At 36.8% G+C, this 20860-nt stretch overlaps 1 pseudogene; it reads right to left on the reverse strand.

Annotated features, from left to right (window-relative positions):
* Nucleotides 1-16348: 16348 nt before the first annotated feature.
* Nucleotides 16349-19232, reverse strand: LOC122218447 (annotated as a pseudogene).
* Nucleotides 19233-20860: the final 1628 nt, after the last annotated feature.

The raw sequence follows: 20860 nt of genomic DNA on the forward strand, positions 1-20860 counted from the left end.
AACAATATAATGAAACATTCTTTCTTTCAGAATAATGGATACTTTGATTTAGGTATAAATTTAGATTTACACATATGCCACGTTCAACTATCTTGATAGTATCATCTGCTTCCCTGCTAATGTCATTCTAGCATTTTTGCTTCTACTAAGGAAAGAAGAGAACTGAAATCCATAATTGCAGGAATCAAATCAGCCAGGAAAACAGAGACATATACATAGGTCTTTACTTTGTATTAGTTTCCACAAAGTGGTAGAAATGTAGAAGAGGTTTTTCTATTCTATTAAATTATATTCAAAATATATATAGTTTTAGTTTATTTTTATTATTTATATTTTAGTTAACATGCTGTGCAATATTAGTTTTAGGAGAATTCAGTGATTTATCACTTACATACAATACCCAGTGCTCATTACAGTAAGTGCCCTCCTTAGTGCCCATCCCCCATCTAACCCATCCCCCTACCTACCTCCCTCCATCAACCCTCTTTAATTTGATTTTTTTTTTAACATTTATTTATTTTTGAGAGACAGAGCGTGAGCGGGAGAGGGGCAGAGAAAGAGGGAGACACAGAATCCAAAGCAGGCTCCAGGCTCTGAGCTGTCAGCACAGAGCCCAACAGGGGGCTCGAACTCATGAACCATGAGATCATGACCTGAGCTGAAGTCGGATGCCCAACTGACTGAGCCACCCAGGCGCCCTGTCCCTCTTTAGTTTTAAATGCGTGGAGCATCTCATATGACCACTCATTGCCTGTTAGCAGTCACTTTCATCACAGACTCTCTCCCACAACTCCTCACTCATTTAACCTTTGCTTCTTCCCAGTAGATTTTTTACTTGGTTTGTGTTTTGTGTTTCTGTCTAGTTCTGTTATTGGATAGGGTCTAAAGTGTGTGTGCATGTGCATGTGTGTCAGTGGAAGTTAGGATAGCACCGAGGGAAACAATTACATCCTGTAGTGGAGCTGGGGAGGTGGGGAAAGTCTGATGGTGATCTATCCTCAGCGTCTATATATAAAAGGTATTAATACTTTTTACCCTGGCAAGATTAAATCCTGTATGAATATTTTCTTATGTATTGATGCTAAAATAACTATTCCACATTGTGTTGCAGTATGAAAAGCCATTCTCTGTATCCTATCTGGCCTTGTTTAGCTGTAGTCTTTCACATCACAATGACTATTGCCTATTGAAATGATGAAAGCGCATCCTTGATCTGGCAATTAAGAGTAACCCTCTTTTGGTGACTCTCTTAGAAACAGTGGATGATAAACTCCTGCTTACTCAATCTATTTGCCATCCGGTGAGTCCATCTTTGGTTTCAGGACATCAATCTCCTTGAAGATACTAGACAGATTTGTTGTACATAGAAAAGCATAGGAAGCATCTGTAGGGCTTCATAGTTACTCCTGTAAGTTAGCTAGTGATTGTTATATAAATCTGCGTTTAAAACCAGGTATATTATGAGGTGCCTGGGTGGCACAGTTGGTTAAGCATCTGACTTTGGCTCAGGTCATGAACTTGTGGTTTGTGGGTTCGAGCCCTGCATTGGGCTCTGTGCTGACAGCTCAGAACCTGATGCCTGTTTTGGGTTCTGTGTCTCCCTCTCCCTCTGCTCATTCTCTGTCTCTCAAAAATAAATAAACAATAAAAGAATTTTAAAAAAACACGTCTATTATTTAAGGCAAAATAATTTGAGGAACATTTTTTTAACCACCCTGGACCTCGATTTCTTAGTCAGTAAACAAGGAATACAAAACAAGAAAAAGATATTAATGCCAACTATGAACTAAGACAGATAACATAAATAAATCATTTGGCACAGTGCCTGAACTCCAACTGCCTTGTCCTCTTGAAGATTTTGATGCCATCTGTGCCTGTCTTGGGCCTATTTGCCTTAAGATCCACTTCTTGTAATTTCCTTGCTCTGCTCTGTGGGGCGAAAGGCTGGCTGACTCTGCAGGCTCCTCTGTCACCCAGTGTCTAGAGGGGTCTGCCCAGTGGAGGATGGGAAGGTGACAAGAAGGAAGACACACACCTTTCCATGCCTCAGGCTAAGTGTCTAGAAGCTACCACAGCTCATGTAATGGCTCAGCGCACCCTGGACAGGCTGCTGTAGTCCACCTTCTGCTGTGTGACTTGACTCCTGGACTCTGGTAACTCACTTCCCATTGTCCCTCTGATTGGGAGGGTGTGGGGGGGGGGGAAGTAGCTTCCTGCAGCTCTTACTCAGAGTTGTCTTCCATGTAGTGTCTTTGCTCTTCCATGTAGTGTCCATGTGTCCACTACTTCCATGTAGTGTCTTGTCTTCCATGTAGTGTCTTTGCTCTTCTATCATTTGGGTAATGAAATGCTTATGTTGAAATTTCCTCTTTATAAAATCTCAAATGCTTTCTGCTTTCAGATTAGACCTAGTATTAGTTTTCTGTTGCTATAGACCAAATTACTCAAATTTAACAGCTTTTAAGAAGATTCATTTATTATCTCATAGTTACAGGTAAAATTCCACATGGACTCCACCTGATTTCCTACTTAGGGTCTCACAAGGCTGAAATCAAGGTGCCAGCCAAGGCTGTGCTCTTATCTGGATGCTCTCAGGAAGAATCTGCTTCCAAATTCATTCACATTGTTGGCAGAATTCAGTTACTCACGTTACAGGTCTTCATTTCCTTGCCTGCTGTCAGCTAGGGGCTGCTCAGTCTCTACTTCTCACACCACCTAGCTCCTCCAACTCAGCAATAGAGATCATTTGTTCCTCATGTCCAACCCCTCTCATGCTTTGAACATCTCTGATAGCCTCTTCTGACCACAGCAGGAGAGAATTATCTGCCTTCAAAGGGTTCATGTTATTAAGTGAAACCCACCTGGATAATCTCTATTTTAAGGTCAACAGATTAGTAACATTAACTGCACTGCAAGACTTCTTTTGTCTTCTAAGATAATTCAGTCATGGGAACAACACCAGGGAAGATGGTCATCATAGAATTTTGCCTTCCACAGACCTTAAGTGATCCATTACTCAGGCACTTGCCAGGTTTGAGTCCTTGAGCCAATGTTTAACCTCCAGGTGCCTGAGATTCTTTATGTATAAATTATTTATAAATAAGAGAGATAATCTGATTGCTAATTTTCTAGTTCTGTAATGCTACCATTTTGTGACCAGAGACTAGCATTACCTGGGCCAGCAAGGTTTTTCTCTCTTCTCTTGTGGGGTCCCCCTTTCACTGGGGAGCATTTTGATTTCATTTTGAAAAGGGGAAATTGTGTTTTATTAAAAACATTTCTTAAGTATAAGCATGAGAAAAATATTTACATTCAAACTGTATTAACATCTATATTTAGGAATGAATTGGTCCTTCTGGTGCTTCCCACTGCCTCAGGTTCTGACCTGAATCAGTAAGTCCCTATGTCAGTGTTCAGGGCAATGCCCTGATGTGATGGTGAGCTGAAGACTATAGAGGGGCCAGTCTGAGAAGGGTAGTTAGAAGAGACCTCAGTCTCAGATGACAGTACCAGACCTGAGAGAGCTCAGACATGCCACAGAACTTCTCTGAACTTCAGTTGTATCAATGGTAGAATGAAGAACTTAGAATAGGGGGCTCATAGTTTCCTTTAAGTTTTAACAATGAACCGTCTTCCTCCATCTTAAACCCTTGACTGTAATAAAGCATAGCACCTATGTGTATATTGATATAAGGTTTATTAAATTCTCAAAAGAAAGCTGAATACTTTATGTAGTATCATTTGAAAATTCATTTGCATTAAATGATTTCAGTGAATAGTGTTTGGATGCTATGATTCATCACTACCCCCCCCCCCCCACCATCTAGTCTTTCTAATTTTTAAAAGTGTATAGTAATACGCCATAATATGGCAGTCATGCAATGCCCTCTTCTGGCTAAAGACCAAAGCACAACCTTTCTCCTTGTTCCAGCATTATCTGGAAATTTACATGTTCTTTTCTATACATTTACTTTGTAGTGTATGTTTCAACAATTTTAAACCTAGTTATTTCTTATCAATTATAAAAATGAATGTGTTTTATTGATGATATAGGCATTCACCGGCCTAACTTAGTTTAATAAACATAGGCAGCCTTTTTTCCTTTTTTTTTTTTTTTTTTTTTTTTTAACTTTGGAGCATAATCTATCTAGTTGGGATATTTTTAGTGATAGAATTAATCAATTTACAAGATCCATATTTTACATTGCATTTGTAAAGGACAAAGTGATGAAAGTGATGGATAAGTTCTAAAACAGCTTGGTATTGTTGTAATTTTTTTCAGTATATTTGATTTTCTGACTCTGTGTGCGAACTAGCTAAATGATTGGTGCTGCTTACTAATTGAGACAAACTATACTGAGATACTATTTTGCCATTAATTTTCTTACAGTTTTGACCATCTTAAACAGTAATTATTAGCCCTTAGGACCATGTCAGAATCACTTGGAGGTATGGTGGGATGGCTAAATTTTGTCTAATAATGAAATATATCATATTATTCAGATGTGTTGACACATATTGATAGCCTTATACTTAGGGTTAATGATTTATCACCCAAACCCGTACACTTTGAGGGTGAAGAATCATTATTAACAATTATATCAGGAGATCAGCCTAAATCAGGGCTATTGCAGGCAAAACAGCAGTTGGTCATGATATTTATATTACAAAAATGTATCAACTGGAATAGTGGAAACCTGGGAATTATTCCTAAAATTCTGTATTTTGTATTTCTATTTTCAATGGTGTTCCAATCTTCAGTTTACACTTTCTGTTTATAACAAATAAAAATTGTGTTCAACTTCATATTCTCCTTTGGAGACAAATGGCCTAATTTCAAATCTTGCCAAATTACTTAATTTTTCTGTGCCTTAATTTTTCTTATCTGGTAGATGGTAATAACGATAGTACCAACCATATAGGGTTGTAACAATTAATGAGTAAATATGTGGGTAACATTTAGAATGATACCCGAAGCATAGGAAACCCTACTATTAATAATAAAATTACTGGAGAGTGTTATGCTAAGTGAAATAAGCCATACAGAGAAAGACAGATATCATATGGTTTCACTCTTATGTGGATCCTGAGAAACTTAACAGAAACCCATGGGGGAGGGGAAGGGAAAAAAAAAAATAGAGGTTAGAGTGGGAGAGAGCCAGAGCATAAGAGACTCTTAAAAACTGAGAACAAACTGAGGGTTGATGGGGGGTGGGAGGGCAGGGAGGGTGGCTGATGGGTATTGAGGAGGGCACCTGTTGGGATGAGCACTGGGTGTTGTATGGAAACCAGTATGACAATAAACTTCATATATTGAAAAAAAACCACACTGTACACCTTAAATCCACACAAGTTTATTTGTCAACTATATTTCAATAAAAAAGAACTTTTTAAGAGAAAAAAAAATAAAATTACTAATTTCTGCAAGTGAATGAAAATATATTTAAACTTTTATAAAGTATGAGCATTTTATAGGTTGTACATTTATTTCAGGAAAGCAGCCTCTAAGATGGCCACCAGTGATCCTTGCCTCCTGGTGTTTAGGCCACAGTGCAACCCTCTCCCCTTCAATGTGGGCTGGACTTAGTGACTCATTTATAATGCAAAAAAAAAGTGATAGAATTTCACTTCTGAGATTAGGTCACAGAAAGCCTGTGACTTCCCTTTTGCTCTTTTTTCCTTACTCTTTCCCCTCTCTTAGATCCACTGCTCAAAGAGAGAAGCAAGATGCATGTTGGGAGCAGCCTCACGGAGAGACCCATATGGTAAGAAACTGATGTCTTTGGCAAAAAGTCAGTGCGGACCTGAGGCCTCACAATACCCGTTTCCAGTAGCAAACAGTAATTGAAAGATATTCAAAGAATCAAATTGTAAATAGTAGGGAAAATGTGATTCTTTAGTTTCTATACCAAAAATTTAAGAATAATCCATCTCTGTTCATAAACAAAATCATTGGAGTTTCAAAGTCAAAAGTGTCTGTCTGTGCCTGGAAACAAAGAGATACTTAGTTATAAATACAGCCTTCATAGAAATTCTAGTATGTAAATGAAACTGAAAGCTTCATGTCAATTTTGCCACTTGATGGAGCCATAATGCAAGAGAACACTTCAAAAACCATCATGTTTACCTGGGAGAAATCTTTATGACAAATGTGGATAAAATGTATAACTCTAAGTATTAGTTGGGATCATTCTAGTGATTACTTTCCACTCTCATCAAGAAATTTCTATAACATATCAAAGAAAAAACTGCACATAATAATCCTGAACTCTTCGTGGAGGATAATTCGCTAATTTTTATTTTTAATCTAGAAAATGTAAGAAAGGTTATTCCTTGGGAAATATATATTTATACTGGGAAAGATATAATGTAACAAAATATAAAGATGAATATTAAGGCTTCTAAATATCAATGTTTTGATATTATGAGAAGGAAATGTGAACCTTCCTGGAGAGCAAGGCTTACAGAAAGATACTTGAGTCAAGCAGTGATAGAGGAAAACTGTTATTTTTTCAAGGAAAAAAGACCCAAAAGGTGGAAGTGTTGGTCACAGACAAACATAAAAGATTCATAGTCTCATCCTTGTAGCCCCCATTCCTTATTAGAACCATTATATTTGCTAAACACAGGTCCTGGATCCCTTATCTAAAAATTTTGGAGCCAACTGTGCTTTATAATTCACAACTTTCTAGATCTAAAAAAAGAAATATGGTATTTATATCATATAGTACATGACATTTTCAGCAATATCTGAGATAGTGCCCCTTAAATAAATATGTTGTCTCAGGCTTGTTTCTGTAAGAATCAGACTTTGAGACAGAGGTCCAGGGAAGGATATACACTAGGCTATGCTCCTGGGACCAAAACCTAGAGAAGAGAAGGAGGCAGGACTGGGCAGAGGGGAATGTTAATTCAGTTCCAACGCAGGCTTTAGGCAACCATATAGGAGGTTCTTGATTTGATACAGTCCTCTAGAGTTGTCTCAACTTGGAGTAGGGAGGATGAGTCTGCATGACCCCTGTGTTGATCAATCATTGATTATAGGCTGCTGATGGAAAAAAAGGATAATTTTGGGTGTTGCTGTTTTCTTGAGACCAAAGAGGGCTGACATTTGGAGGCCTTTTTTTCTGGAAACCCCCTAGGAACTGAGAGAATAAATCCTTCATTCCAGTGCTATGGCCCAGACCACCATTGCCAAGATTTCTGAACCCCAGATCACCAAGTCCTTCTCAGGAAAAGGTTTTTGAATTCTTCCACTAACCACCAAAACTTGTCAAGGGGCACCAAGGGTACCCAATGATTATTTGAGTATTAAAAATATTGTTCCCTGCCTTCTTTGTATTACTGCTATTGATGAAAAGTCTTAATTTCTCTTACTAATATACTACCATTTGCATTCTGGTCACTTGCAAGGTAAACATGGAATATCTAGGTGGCAATCATTAGCATATAGTTTATTTTTTTTTCTTTATTATTTTTTTAAATTAATCTTTATTTATTTTTGAGAGAGAGTGTGTGAGCAGGGGAGGAGCAGGGAGAGAGGGAGGCACAGAATCAGAAGCAGGCTCCAGGCTCTGAGCTGTCAGCACAGAGCCTGATGTGGGGCTCGAACTCACAGACCTCGAGATCATGACCTGAGCTGAAGTCCAACCGACTGAGCCACCCAGGCACCCCTCATTAGCATATAGTTTAATAGGGCTCTTGCTGTGTGTCTTGGTGGAAATGTTCTCACTTTGAGAGAGATCACACAGACAATGAAGCAACAGAAAAAGAAATCAAGGAATCAATCCCATTTATAATTGCACCAAACCCCATAAAATACCTAGGAATAAATCTAACCAAAGAGGTGAAAAATCTATACACTGAAAAGTATAGAAAGCTTATGAAAGAAACTGAAGAAGACACACACACACAAAACAAAAAAATGGAAAAAGATTCCATGCTCCTTGATAGGAAGAACAAATATCTTCAAAGCAATCTACATATTCGATACTACCAAAGCAATCTACATATTCAATGCAATCCCTATCAAAATAACACCAGCATTCTTCACAGAGCTAGAACAAATAATCCTAAAATTTGTATGGAATGAGAGAAGATCATGCAGAATGATAGGGATGAGAAGCACAAATTTGCCAAGGGATTCACTGAGAGTGATAATAAGTGGAGCTAATCCTGCGTCTATACTTTGGTTCATGGACCCAAATATTCTTCTTACTGGGGACACAGCATCATATAAAGGTATTTGAATTAAAGGGACCCATGTCTTGAAGAAAACAGTGTCATTGTAAAGCATCTTCTGGAAGCTAGCACTTTAACTTTGCCTTCAGCAGGTTATTCAACTGCTCTATCTGGCCAGCACCTTCCAAATGGCATGATAGGCTATATGAGTAGTGGACCATACGTTATGGACCAGCTGCAAACCCCCTGTTCTATAAAATGGGTCCTTTGATTTGACCCAATATTATATCTTGTTTTGTAGTGATGGATCATAGGTTTTATAGACCCTGGGACAGAGGTGCTGGCTAGGGTTCCATCCATAGGAAACACAACTACATAACCATAATCTGTATCTATTCTTATCAAAGTGAAGTATTATCTCTTCCAAGGTGGGGTCCAATGTATTCAGTTGACCACCAAGTAGCTGGTTGGTGCCATATAGAGAGCTCAGCTATGGTCTCTCCTGCTGACAGGTTGGACATTCTATGTCTTTGGCAAGTAGCAGCCCATACTATTGGCCCATGCATAACCTGTATTTCTGTCATCCCCATGGATACTTCTTTTATGTATCCATTTTGTCAACACTGAGATGGTTGATTACTAGCCAATTCAGTTTTTTTAATCAGGGTGTTTATTAACTCTTCCATAGTGTTAGATTTCTGTTGCCCATTATGGTGTGATATAAAGGATTCCACAGTATACAACCATTTTTACATGTCCATCTATGTGCCTCTACCCAGAACTCTTTGAAACTGATCTTTCATTTCATTTCTCTTTCCAGGCCCCTGATCAGCCAAGCCATTTCCCATTTCCCATTTCCCATTATTACATACATATACTAAGCTTGGGCCACCTTTCTATCTACATAAAGCAGATGACCAGGACACTATCTGAACCTCTGTTCAATGAGATGATCTTCTGTCACCACTATCTTACCCTCAATGAAGATACAGTGTGGTTGTCATCTATTTCTGTCTTGTATCTACATACCAAGCAGACCCATTCAAGAACCCAAACCTTTCCATCACTAGCTATGAGGGATCTCTGTTGCAACCATAGGTATGAACAGAGGAAGAGGCACTGGTACAACAGTGGCAGATGACATGAGGGTCATTATAATCAGTTACGTGTACCAGGCTTCTGACAGCTAACCAATGCCACTGGCCTCTATTCTTTTGGGGATATTCATTTTTATTATTTCTAGTGAGTTCAGTCCTATAGCACCCTCTCCTGCCCCAGTCTGCAGAAGAAATCCATCACCTAAATTCTTAGTAATGTTGGTGCTCCTCTCACCAATCTGATCCTTACTGTGTTGGAAAATCATGTATCATGTGAGATCTTTAATTTTTTGGCTTTATTAATAATAGTTAATACTGAAACAGAATAGAGAGCCTAGAATTAAACCCATACATACATGGTCAACTGATTTATGATAAAGGAGCCAAGACTCCTTTCTGGGGAAGGGCAGTTCCTTCATTAATAGTATTGGGAAAACCTGACAGCAAGGAGTGAAATTGGATCACTATCTTATACCATACACAAAAATGAACTCAAAATGGATTAAAGACATGAACTTAAGACCTGAAAACATAAAAATCCTAGAAGAAAACACAGGCAGGAAGCTTCTCAATGATATTTATGATCTGACACTAAAAGCAAAGGCAGGAAAAACAAAAGTTAAAAAGTGGGACTACATTGAACTAAAAATCCTTTGCATGACAAAGGAAATCATCAGCAAAATGAAAAGGCAACTTATTGAATGGGAGAAAATACTAGCAAATTATATAACTGACAAGGAGTTAATATTCAAAATATATAAAGAACTCATACAATTCCATAGCAAAAACAAATAATTTGACTTAAAAATGGGGAAAAGAGGGGTGCCTGGCTGGCTCAGTTGGAAGAGCATGCAACACTTGACCTCTGGGTCATGAGTTTGATCCCCACGTTGGGTGTAGAGATTACTTAAATAAATAAATATTTAAAAAATAACAAATTAAAAATGGGCGGAACATCTGAATAGACATTTTTCCAAAGAAGACATACAGATGGCCAACAGATACATAAAAAGGTGCTCACCATCACTGATCATCAGAGAAGTGAAAATCAAACCACAAGGAGGTATCACCTCAAAATAGGATGAGAAAAAAAAAGCTGTTAGAATGGCTATTACCAAAAAGACAAGAAATAACAAGTATTGGCAATGATGTAGAGAAAAGGGAACCCTGTGCACTGTTGCTGGGAATGTAAATTGGTGCAATTATAACAGAAAACAGTATGGAAATTTCTCAAAAACTTGAAAATAGAACTACCAAATGGTCCAGCAATTCCACTTCTGGATATTTATCTGAAGGAAATGGAAGCACTATCTCAAAAAGATATATGCACTCCCATATTCACTGCACTACTATTTCCAATAGCCAAGACATGGAAGCAACCTAAGTGTCCACTGATGAATGAATGGATCAGGAAAATGTGATACACACACACATACTAAAATATTCAGCCAAAAAAAAAAAAAAAATGAATGAGATGCTGCCATTTGCAACAGCATGGATGGACCTTGAGGGAATTATGCTAAGTTAAGTAAGTCAGACAGAGAAAGGCATATAACATATAATCCCAAATATATGTGGAATCTAAAAACAAAAAAAAACACATACACAAACAAAAACCTCTACTCATAGATACAGAAAATAGTTCGGTGGGTGCCAGAAGTGGAGGGTAGGAGAGGTGAAATGGATGAAGGGAACCAAAAAGTACAAACTTCCAGCTATAAAATAAATATGTCTTTGGATATAATGTGCAGCATGGGGACTGTGTTAATGATACTATATTTTATATTGAAAAGTTGCTAAGAGAGTAGATTCCAAATGTTCTCATGTGTGGTGATGATGTTACCTACAGTTATTGTGATGATCACTTCATAATATATACAAATATTAAATAATTACATTGTTCACCTAAAAATAATGTTACAGATCAATTATATATCAACTAAAATACATAATTAAAACTATAAATGTTCTTATGTCAGTTCAGGTAAATTTCTGTTGTCAAATAAATTTGCCAAAAAGAAAAATAACTTGAATTTCAGAGATGTTTATATTTTTGGAATTGTGGATAAGGTATTGTTAGAGAAATCCAGAGAAACCTCTCTATGGGATTCCTATGACAACCTTCAATAAATAGGGTGTCACATTCATATATCCAGAGACAGCAACATATCGGTGGTACTTTTTGTTCTCCACAGTTCATGCCCATCCTCATATGTCTATCAACATGTCTCTATCCCAGACCTCCTTCAACCTCCCTCAAGATCTTTTAATACTTCTCTTTCCAGGCCCCTGATGAGCCAAACCATTTGTCATTTCCCAAGATGCCACATATGTACTAAACTTTAGTTTAGATATAGTAGTGGGTGACTCTGAAACATAGGGGCAGGGACAGAAGTAGATTGGCTACTGGGGTCTCATGTCATAGCAGATAATTGCAACCACTCACCTATGATCCTGACCAACATGGAATAGGAGGATTAGCACAACCATAGTAGGAAGTTGGAAGACTGAGAAAATCCTCTTTACCTAGTGGCTACTAGCTGACAACACAGATACTGGTTAAATAATTAAACAGAACAAAATAATTGTGTAAGTTATTTCAAAACGCTTATCAAAGATGTAGAAGGAAAAAAAAATTCTAAGAACTCTTCAGTGTTCACTCGGTAGATGTTGTTACCTTAAAGTCAATTTATTTAAAACCAAACAAAACAAACTTTGAGACTCAGAGGTACAGCATGCCCATGTTTATATTTTTAGCACTGGAACATTTTCTCAATCTCAAACTTTGTAATCATCTGTGACTCTTATATCTCTTCAGATCCTACATTCAAGCAATGCTCATCATGTTTCCCTTAAAGAGGCTTCTGACATTTATTCATGATGATTTCTTTTCATCTCTTGTTTCTGACTGCAGACCCTTATTTAATTTTTTTATTATGAATTAATGTTCTAATTGAGCTTTCCCTCTCTAAACAAGCCTGCCTACCCTTGCAAGATTAGTTTTTCTGAAAATCTATTTTCAACAGTAAACGTCTGACCAAAAATTATAAAATACATAAATAAAAATCTTGTCAATTAAACAAGTTTGTTTGTTTAATTTAAACAAGTTTAGAAAGAAATCCCCAAAGTGAGAAAGTTTATTTACAGCATGTTTGAGTGATTACTTTTTAAGCTGGGTACTTCAAAAAGGAGGCTTGTAACTTAGAAGCAAAAGACAAAGTCTCCAAAGAAAAACAGGAAAATGTCAGAAATGGTCATTCGCAAATGAAGAAGTATAAATAGACAATGCACAGAAAAGAAATTGTAAGTTGATAATTATGAAAATGTAAATTAAAATACAACTCATGGGGCCCCTGGGAGGCTCAGTCTATTAACCATCCAACTCGATTTTGGCTCAGGTCATGATCTCACGGTCATAAGATTGAGCCCCAAGTCTTGCATTGGAGTCTGTGCTGCTGGGTGTGGACCTACTTGGGATTCTCATTCTCCATCTCCCTCTGCCCTCTTGCCTCACTCACTTGCCTGCAGATGCATGCATTCTCTGTCATAAAATGAAATGGAATAATGAAATGAAATGAAACATTAAAAAATAAAATAAAAATGAAATAAAATATTAAAAAATAAAATAAAATATTAAAAAATATTAAAAAATAAAATAATAAAATAAAATAAAATAAAATAAAATAAAGCTCATTACCTTTCTATACTACCCAGAGAGGGGTCCATATGGTGTTTCGGGTTCCTCTCATAAATTAAAGGGAAAGTTTCATAAGTTTGATGTCCCACAAACAAAAAAGGAAGATGTCCTCAAATCCGTTGCAGAAGGAACCCACTAAGATAGCACCAGACTTGACTTCCAAATGGAATAGTACATCTATAAAGGAAAAGAGATAGCATCTATATCACAAACCTGAAAAGAACCTAGGAGAAGATTCTGTTGGCAGCTTGTATCATTGAAAGCTCAGCTGATATTCGTGGCATATTCTCCAGGAATACTGGCTGATGAGATGCACTAAAGTTTGCTCTTTGCCCCTGGAGCCACTTCTATTGCTGGCCACTCCACTCATGGAACCTTTCCCAGCCACATTCAGGCAGCCTTTTGGGAGCTGCGACTTCTAGTGGTTACTGATCCTGGGGCCCACCAGCAGCCTCTCACAGGGGTATGTTGTGTTAATCTGCCTACCATTGCTCTCGGTAACACAGATTTTGCTCTGCACTATGAAGACACTGCCATGCCATGCAACAACAAGGGAGCTCATTCTGCAGGCCTGATATGGTAAATGCTGGCCCAGGGAGCTCTGAGCACATGTGACACCATCTTCCTTGAATATCCACAGGAGGTCATGCCTGTTCTCTACTTATAAAGATCCTGAAGAGAGTGAAAAGGAAAATCAGGTGGAGATTGAACAGGCTGTAACCAAGAAGGAATTTAAGGGTGAATGGATTGCTCAAGCTCCCGAAATTTACTGCTAATTCAACCTAAAGTCTCTGACTAGTCTGAAGGTGTACACGTTCCTTTTGTGCCTATTGAGTAGTTCCCTACTGAAGACTGAAGCACTCAACCTGTCACCAAAGACCGGTCTGCAACTCCCACTGCTCAGGCCACTGAATGGGTAGAAAGGGCCCCTGAAATTTTAAGTTCTTCTTCCACAGACTCTTGCCAGAAATGTAAATAAGGGTATTGAAATGTTTCTTAAAAAAAAAAAAAATTCAGCCCATTATTAACTGCTGTCATGTTGGTCAAGATTACAAAGAATGATAATATCCATTATCAGTGAAAGAGGGAGAAAACAGATCCCCTCATGAACACTACTGAAAGGAATGTAAATTGATACAAATTTTCTAGAGAAAAATTCTATAACATGTTCTTAAAACTTTTCAATTTTAAAAGATATGTTCTTTGATCTAGGATTTACATTTTTAGAAATTTATCCTAAGGAATAATAATGCATTTGCCCAAGGTAGATCTATAAACATGCTTGTCTCAAAAGCATTTATGCCTGAAAAATGAAACAGAAGAGAAAAACAAACAAGCTGGTTTAAAGAGCTGTGTAATCTTTATATGGTACAATACTGTGTGCAATCATCCAAATGATAAAATAGAATATATTATAGACTGGGAAATATATTTAGAGTCTTAGATAACAAAACAAAATAATAACTAATATGTAATTTATGAAATCATATAAAGAAAATATGTATAAATAGAAAAAAGTGTCGAGGTGCCTGCATGGCTCATTCGGTTAAGCGTCTGACTTCAGCTCAGGTCATGATCTCGCAGTCCATGAGTTCGAGCCCTGCATCAGGCTCTGTGCTGACAGCTCAGAGCCTGGAGCCTGCTTCAGATTCTGTGTCTCCTTCCCTCTGCCCCTCCCCCACTTGCACTCTGTCTCTGTCTGTCTCTCTCAAAAATAAACATTGAAAAAAAGAAAAGAAAAAAGTCTCAAAATATGTAGCCAAAAACGCTAACAGGGTTTTCTCTAGTGATCTTTCTTTTTTAATTAAAAATGCATTTTCCAAAATATGTAATATTTTATATAAAATGAGGGTTTTTAATTTTTATTTATTTAGTTTTTTTAGAGACAGCATGTGCTTGTGGGGAGGGGCAGAGAGGGAGAGAGAAACCTAAGCAGGCTCCACACTGTCAGTGCAGAGCCCAATGAGGTGCTCAATCTCACAAACTGAGAGTTCATGACCTGAGCTGAGATCAAGAGTCGGATGCTCAACTGACTAAGCCACCCAGGTGCCCAAGTTTTTAATTGTAAAAATAAATGACTATTATTTGCACGCTAAAGAGAATACCTGAGGACCAGAGTCCCTATAGATCCCATTATCCTGTCATTTCTCCCTACTTCCTTTCCCTTCCACATAGCCAACCTGGGTCATTGAATTAACACAACCCACTTAGTCTGGAGGCTCTCACAGGGAGAACAGATATCCTGGCTGCATAATAATTCTTCTGTATTTGTGTCCATGGCCCTCTTAAACATTCAGCTTCAGGAATGACATAAATAATGTCAACCAGATAAGCCAAATGCCAAATCTATCCAGATAATTAACAGGGTGATAGATTTTGAAGTTAAATCAACTGAAGCAGTGATATTTAACGGTAGTGTATTGTTGTTCAAATGAAGGTTTTTTTGTAATGTCTTCTCCAGCCAGTTGTCTTTAATTAAACTTAAGAAACAGATAAAAATCCGTATTTAATCTTTTGAAAAATTAGAAGAATAACTAGTAGTTTCCACTACTTGCTTCCAGTTATTGCCATTAAATTATATTCTCTTGGTATAACATATACATTGTAAAAAATCCCTAACACACACAAGTAACAAATCTATCAACATATATTTATAAGCACAAACATAGCAATATATATACTATATAAGACAGGAATGGTATTTCTGAATGCTTTAATCATAAATGGCAGCAGGTATTATAAGCAAAAAAAGTTCCCAGAAGAAGATCAATCTTCATTTTTAGCACAGGATAACCTTTTGTTTTATGGTACACATTTCACAATATTAAAACAACCTGGTTTACCTGATTAAAATCAGGGGTAAAAGGCCAATGTTAATGAGAAGCAACAATGCATGAAAAGCACCCTGGGGCCATGTATGGACCAGTTGGTGGAGGCCTAGTTTCAAAGTCCTACCCCTGCAGGGACAAGTTATCAAATCTTTTCCTGTGTAGATGTATCAAGAATTTACATAGGGTGCCTGGGTGGCTCAGTCATTAAGCATATGACTTAGGCTCAGGTCATGATCTCACAACTGGTGAGTTTGAGTCCCATATTGGGTGAGTCAGTGCCCTGCTTTGGGTGAGTTCCAGCCCTGTTTCCTGTAAACACATGAGCCCTAGGTGAGCCCAGCTTCTCTCTCTCTCTTTCTTTCTCTCTCTCTGTCTGCCCCTTGCTCACTTGCACTTTCTCTCTCTCAAAAAAAAAAAAAAAAAAGTATTTACATAAAATTTTCAAAATGTGCATTCCCCTGTCTGGGTTTAAGGTACTCTAATGATAACCAATTTGGAGTAGAAGTGCTTCTTCCAAATCAGAATTAGGATTGTGTCCAAATTCAGCAAAACAGCAGTCCTCTTCTGTGTCTTGACTTCAGGTGACTGCTGAACGACAAAATGTTTCCCTCTCTTGGTGCACCTTCTCAGCCTCCTGTTGATTCTACTGTTCAGAACTTTTTAACATGAATGTCAATTGTTTGCTGCCAGCCCTAGCTTCTGATACACTCAATGTCCCATTTTTTGCCTCAAATTTCAAGTGATCTTCAAGGGTTTTATTCATCAGCTTCTGCTTTGTGACAGAATCTTTGAAGATTCTGAGTTCTCCTGTTTTGACATCATAAAACTGGGGCTTGAGGACTGTCTGCTGGTTCTCCCTAAGTCCTTCCTGCTGCTTTCTCCTCCTGGTGGAGAAATCTGTTGTTTCCTGACCTTTTCAACCCGTTTTTTTTTTTTTTTTTATCATCTGAGATCTTAGAACTTTCTGCCTCACTCAGTTTTTCTTTCAGTTATTCCTCCTCTTCTTTTTCATAAAATATTTATTGCTCTAAGAGTCTTCTTCCTTCACTAATTTTTTAAACAACTGGATTCAAAAGCTTTAATTCTTTACTCTTTGTGTCTGCTTTGAAGTCAGTGTTCTCAAACAATTTTAAGCCAGTCATTGATGAGAATATTAGAAAGGCTCTTAATTTTTTTTCCATGTAGATTTTCCTTCTCTTCCTCTCCCTCAATTATTAAGTGCCAGCTCTTTGTTAACTTTTGGCAATTTCCTTAAGTGGACTCTGTGCACATGGTCTATCTTCTGTCAGATCTTATCTTTCCTATATTCTTCATAAGCAAATGGCTTTACCATCAATTTTACCTGTGACAGTCTTACATCCATGAAAAATCCATGCATATATGCTTCATGAAAAGGTGATCTAATGAGATGCATGAGCCCTAAATTTTCAAAGTCTGTCTTGATGACAAATGTGTAATCATCATGAACTGTGCTTTCAAAATTCTTATAATTCTTTTGTCCAGTTTCCTAAAAAGACACACCACCTGGTAGCAGGACCTAAAACTAGATTACCAGTTTATTATAAAAGGATATAACTCAAGAACAGCCACATGAAAGAGATACATAGGGCATTGTAGAGCAAAAGGGCTCAGATCTTCCATGCCCCCTCCTAGTATGACACTTCTTGAATCTCCACATGTTCCTAACCCAACAGCTCCAAGGATAACGTGTTTTTGTGAACCAAAACATGAAACATGGATGCCATATATAAAAGTATACTTATGGGAAAAAATTTAAAAAAAATAAAAGCAAACTTATGGGGACAGTGGAGCAGCTTATTTTAAATCTGCATTTCTTCTGATAGTCTGGGACAGATGATTGATTTGGAAGCATCTTCAGAAAATGCTGGAAAAACTGCTTTTCATCTTATGTTTATTACCACCCCCAGGCTTTCAGAAACAATGTGAAAAATTAGGGTAAGCAGTTCTTAAGAATTTGAGAGTATCAGGACAAAAAAAAATCAATAGAGTAATGTTTTAAATTAACAAATATTTCAACATTTTCAAAATGAAATAGGACTGAGAAGGAATGTGACTGTTTTAAATGCATATCATACGCTAGGTACTTTCTTATATATTAACTTCTTGAGGATACATATCCACTTCATAGGATATATATAGAAAAGAGTTTAGTCTAGCTAGTTTAGCAAAAATACTAAAGGAAATTAAATATCTCCTAGAATCTCTGGAAGAGTTGGAACAGAACCAGACTTGGATGCTGCACTGACAGGAATGGTACAGAGAGGAAAAAACTCTCAAATAGGACTTAAAAATGAAAATTATCCTGAGAAGTTTAAAAAGCATAATGGAAATTATTATTAGCATCATTAGAAACTAAAAGTCCATTAGAAAACATAGTGAATAACTTCTCTCAACTTTCATATGATTGATCTTCATCTAATTTCATGGCCATTGTAGGTAACTAAAAGCAATATGTGTCCTTCACACTTGCTGACATTGATTCTAGTTCTAATGATGATTAAGTAAGTGTTACAAATTACAAGACAGTCACCAAAGTGATTATCAGTAGTAGATTGCATTATTTGCTCAGAATTATTTGTCCCCTCCCCAACTTTGTCATGCTTCCCCATTGGCAGGGAATATATCCTCTTGCCACACTGACATTGGTTTAGTAACATGACTTGCTTTGGTCTATGGAGTGTGAGGGGATGTGATATACATTTGTTCAAGTAAAAGTTTTATTTTATTTTTTTACTGTTTTTGTTTGTTTTGTTTCATTTTTTAAGTAGAACCCAATGCAGGGTTTGAACTCAGGACCCTGAGATCAAGACTTGAGCTGAGATTAAGAGTCTGAGCTCAACCAACTAAGCCACAGCCACCCAAGTACTCCCAAGTAGAAGTTTTAAATGTTTTGCCTGGATTGGTTCTGTCCCACCTGAGAAGCTGTTCTTTGCCATGAGAACATCATGTCACAGATGGTGGCTCCTCATTCAGAAGGGATCCAGGAACGAGAGGACTCATGGACCTGGGCCGAACCCAGTAGAACCCAGCAGAGAACAACCTTCAAATTATACCCACAACAATAAAAAAATGTGCATTGTGGAAAGTGGCGCAATTTTGTTGCTGACACTCACAAAAGTTGGCTAATATACAGGTAAGCACAACTTTTTTAAGTGGGATCAAATGTAGAAGTCACAAGTTTAAAGGGAAAATCCCTGAGATTAAATTAGTACTGAATTTTGCTTCCAGATACCAACCCAAGTAATTTGTTTCTCCCAGGAAAAAGATCTTTTAGCAAAAGGAGAAATATATTCCACAGAGACCTCAATCTCGTAAAAGAAAGTATATAGTGTGTATTTCACTTTTTATATAATACATGAACACCTTTGGAAACTTTACTAAGTTGTATAATATTTTATTAATCATAATCAGTTTCAGATACAAATAAAAATAAAATTGAATGTAGAATTCAGAAGATATGATAATTAGTATGAATTTGCTTTAAAACAATTTCTATGAACTAAACATCATTATTTCTGGGTATGTTCAAATATAAGACAAAGGGTTTTTTTTTTCCTCCTAAAATATTAACCCTCAGACAACAGCATATAGTTACTTTATATCCAAGTCTCACAAAGTCTACTTATTGCTGGTCCTCTCTCAGTTCCCTAAATTCTGACTAACCAAGTACCATTTAGGAAAAAGACACATTAGTCTGAAACCACACAGGTTAGTACTAGTATGCAGTGATTAATTAGTTGGTGAGAAAGAAAGAAAAAATTTTGATACTACAGATTTCTTCATTATTCTAGTGTGTATGACTTCACAACTGCAAGGATTTGATTGTAAATAAACCTTTTAAAATTTACTTAAAAAGCAAAGCAGAAAATGGTTGTGTTGGAGAAATCATGAATGCATATACACATAGGACAATATAATAACCAAATGTACTCATATTTTTTGATTGTATACTTTTAGGATAAATTTTCCAGTGAGAACATCATATACAGATCCAAAAGGGGTCTTAGCTAAAAAAAAAAAAAAATGTGGACCAATAAAATAATGTGCTCTCAACAAATGCATTAGAGGATTCAACAAGGAACTCTAATGACGATAAGACTGTTTTAGAAGATGCACATGGAAAGCGTGACTGAACTATTTTCAAGAAATGTGAAAAAGTGTATTTCTATATTAAAATGTAATTATATAACTTGTGATTTTGACTATACTTCATAACTTATTTAACAAATTAAATATTAAAAGTTGATATTTAATCATTTTATATACATAATTAAAAAAACTCCTTTTGAATCGTCCCCTCGGGAAAATGGGGGTTAATTCATAGTAGGAATGTATGGTATCTAACTCCATTCTGACCCATTTCCCTTTAATATTGACTAACTACTGTTATTAAATCTCTCATACTTTTCCCACCCAAGATAATTTCACTCATTCACTAATCAATTAAAAAGTCTAGAATGCAGTTTACAAGAAAAAAATGTCCATTTTGTCTAACACCAGAAGCCTAAAGATTCAACGGAAAGGCAGAGGTCTTATTTAATCATTCTAACTTTTGTGATTATTTTTACTTTTGATTAATGAAGAAGCAGCTAGAATTCAAGAGCCAAAGGGTAAGCTGTCACCTCAGGCTCAGATCAACCCTTTGCTAATTAGGACATTGCTGAGCCCAGTTAGACAAGTAATGATTTGACTACTGTCATTAGTAAAAGGGGGCAGCTAAGTTGGTTTCTTCAATCACATTTTAAACTGAATTTTCATTAAATCCATAAAGGCACATTTATTTGAAAAATGGGAAAAACAACAAAAGGAAGATTACATAATTCCCTTTCAGGATCTTTTTCCCCCATGGTTTTAAAATTCCAAAATTAGAGGTTGACTTTTACTAATAGGACACACAAATGGAAATTACTTTCCCATTGACATGTGACTGGATTGATATGAGCCCATGTAGGTTAATCCTTCTAGAATAATAGTTAATAGGACTGTCAAAGTTATATCAGAAAATTATACTCTTGTCCTCTCCAGAAAAACAT

This window comes from Panthera leo, chromosome B1, assembly GCF_018350215.1.
Source record: "Panthera leo isolate Ple1 chromosome B1, P.leo_Ple1_pat1.1, whole genome shotgun sequence".
Lineage (NCBI taxonomy): Eukaryota > Metazoa > Chordata > Mammalia > Carnivora > Felidae > Panthera > Panthera leo.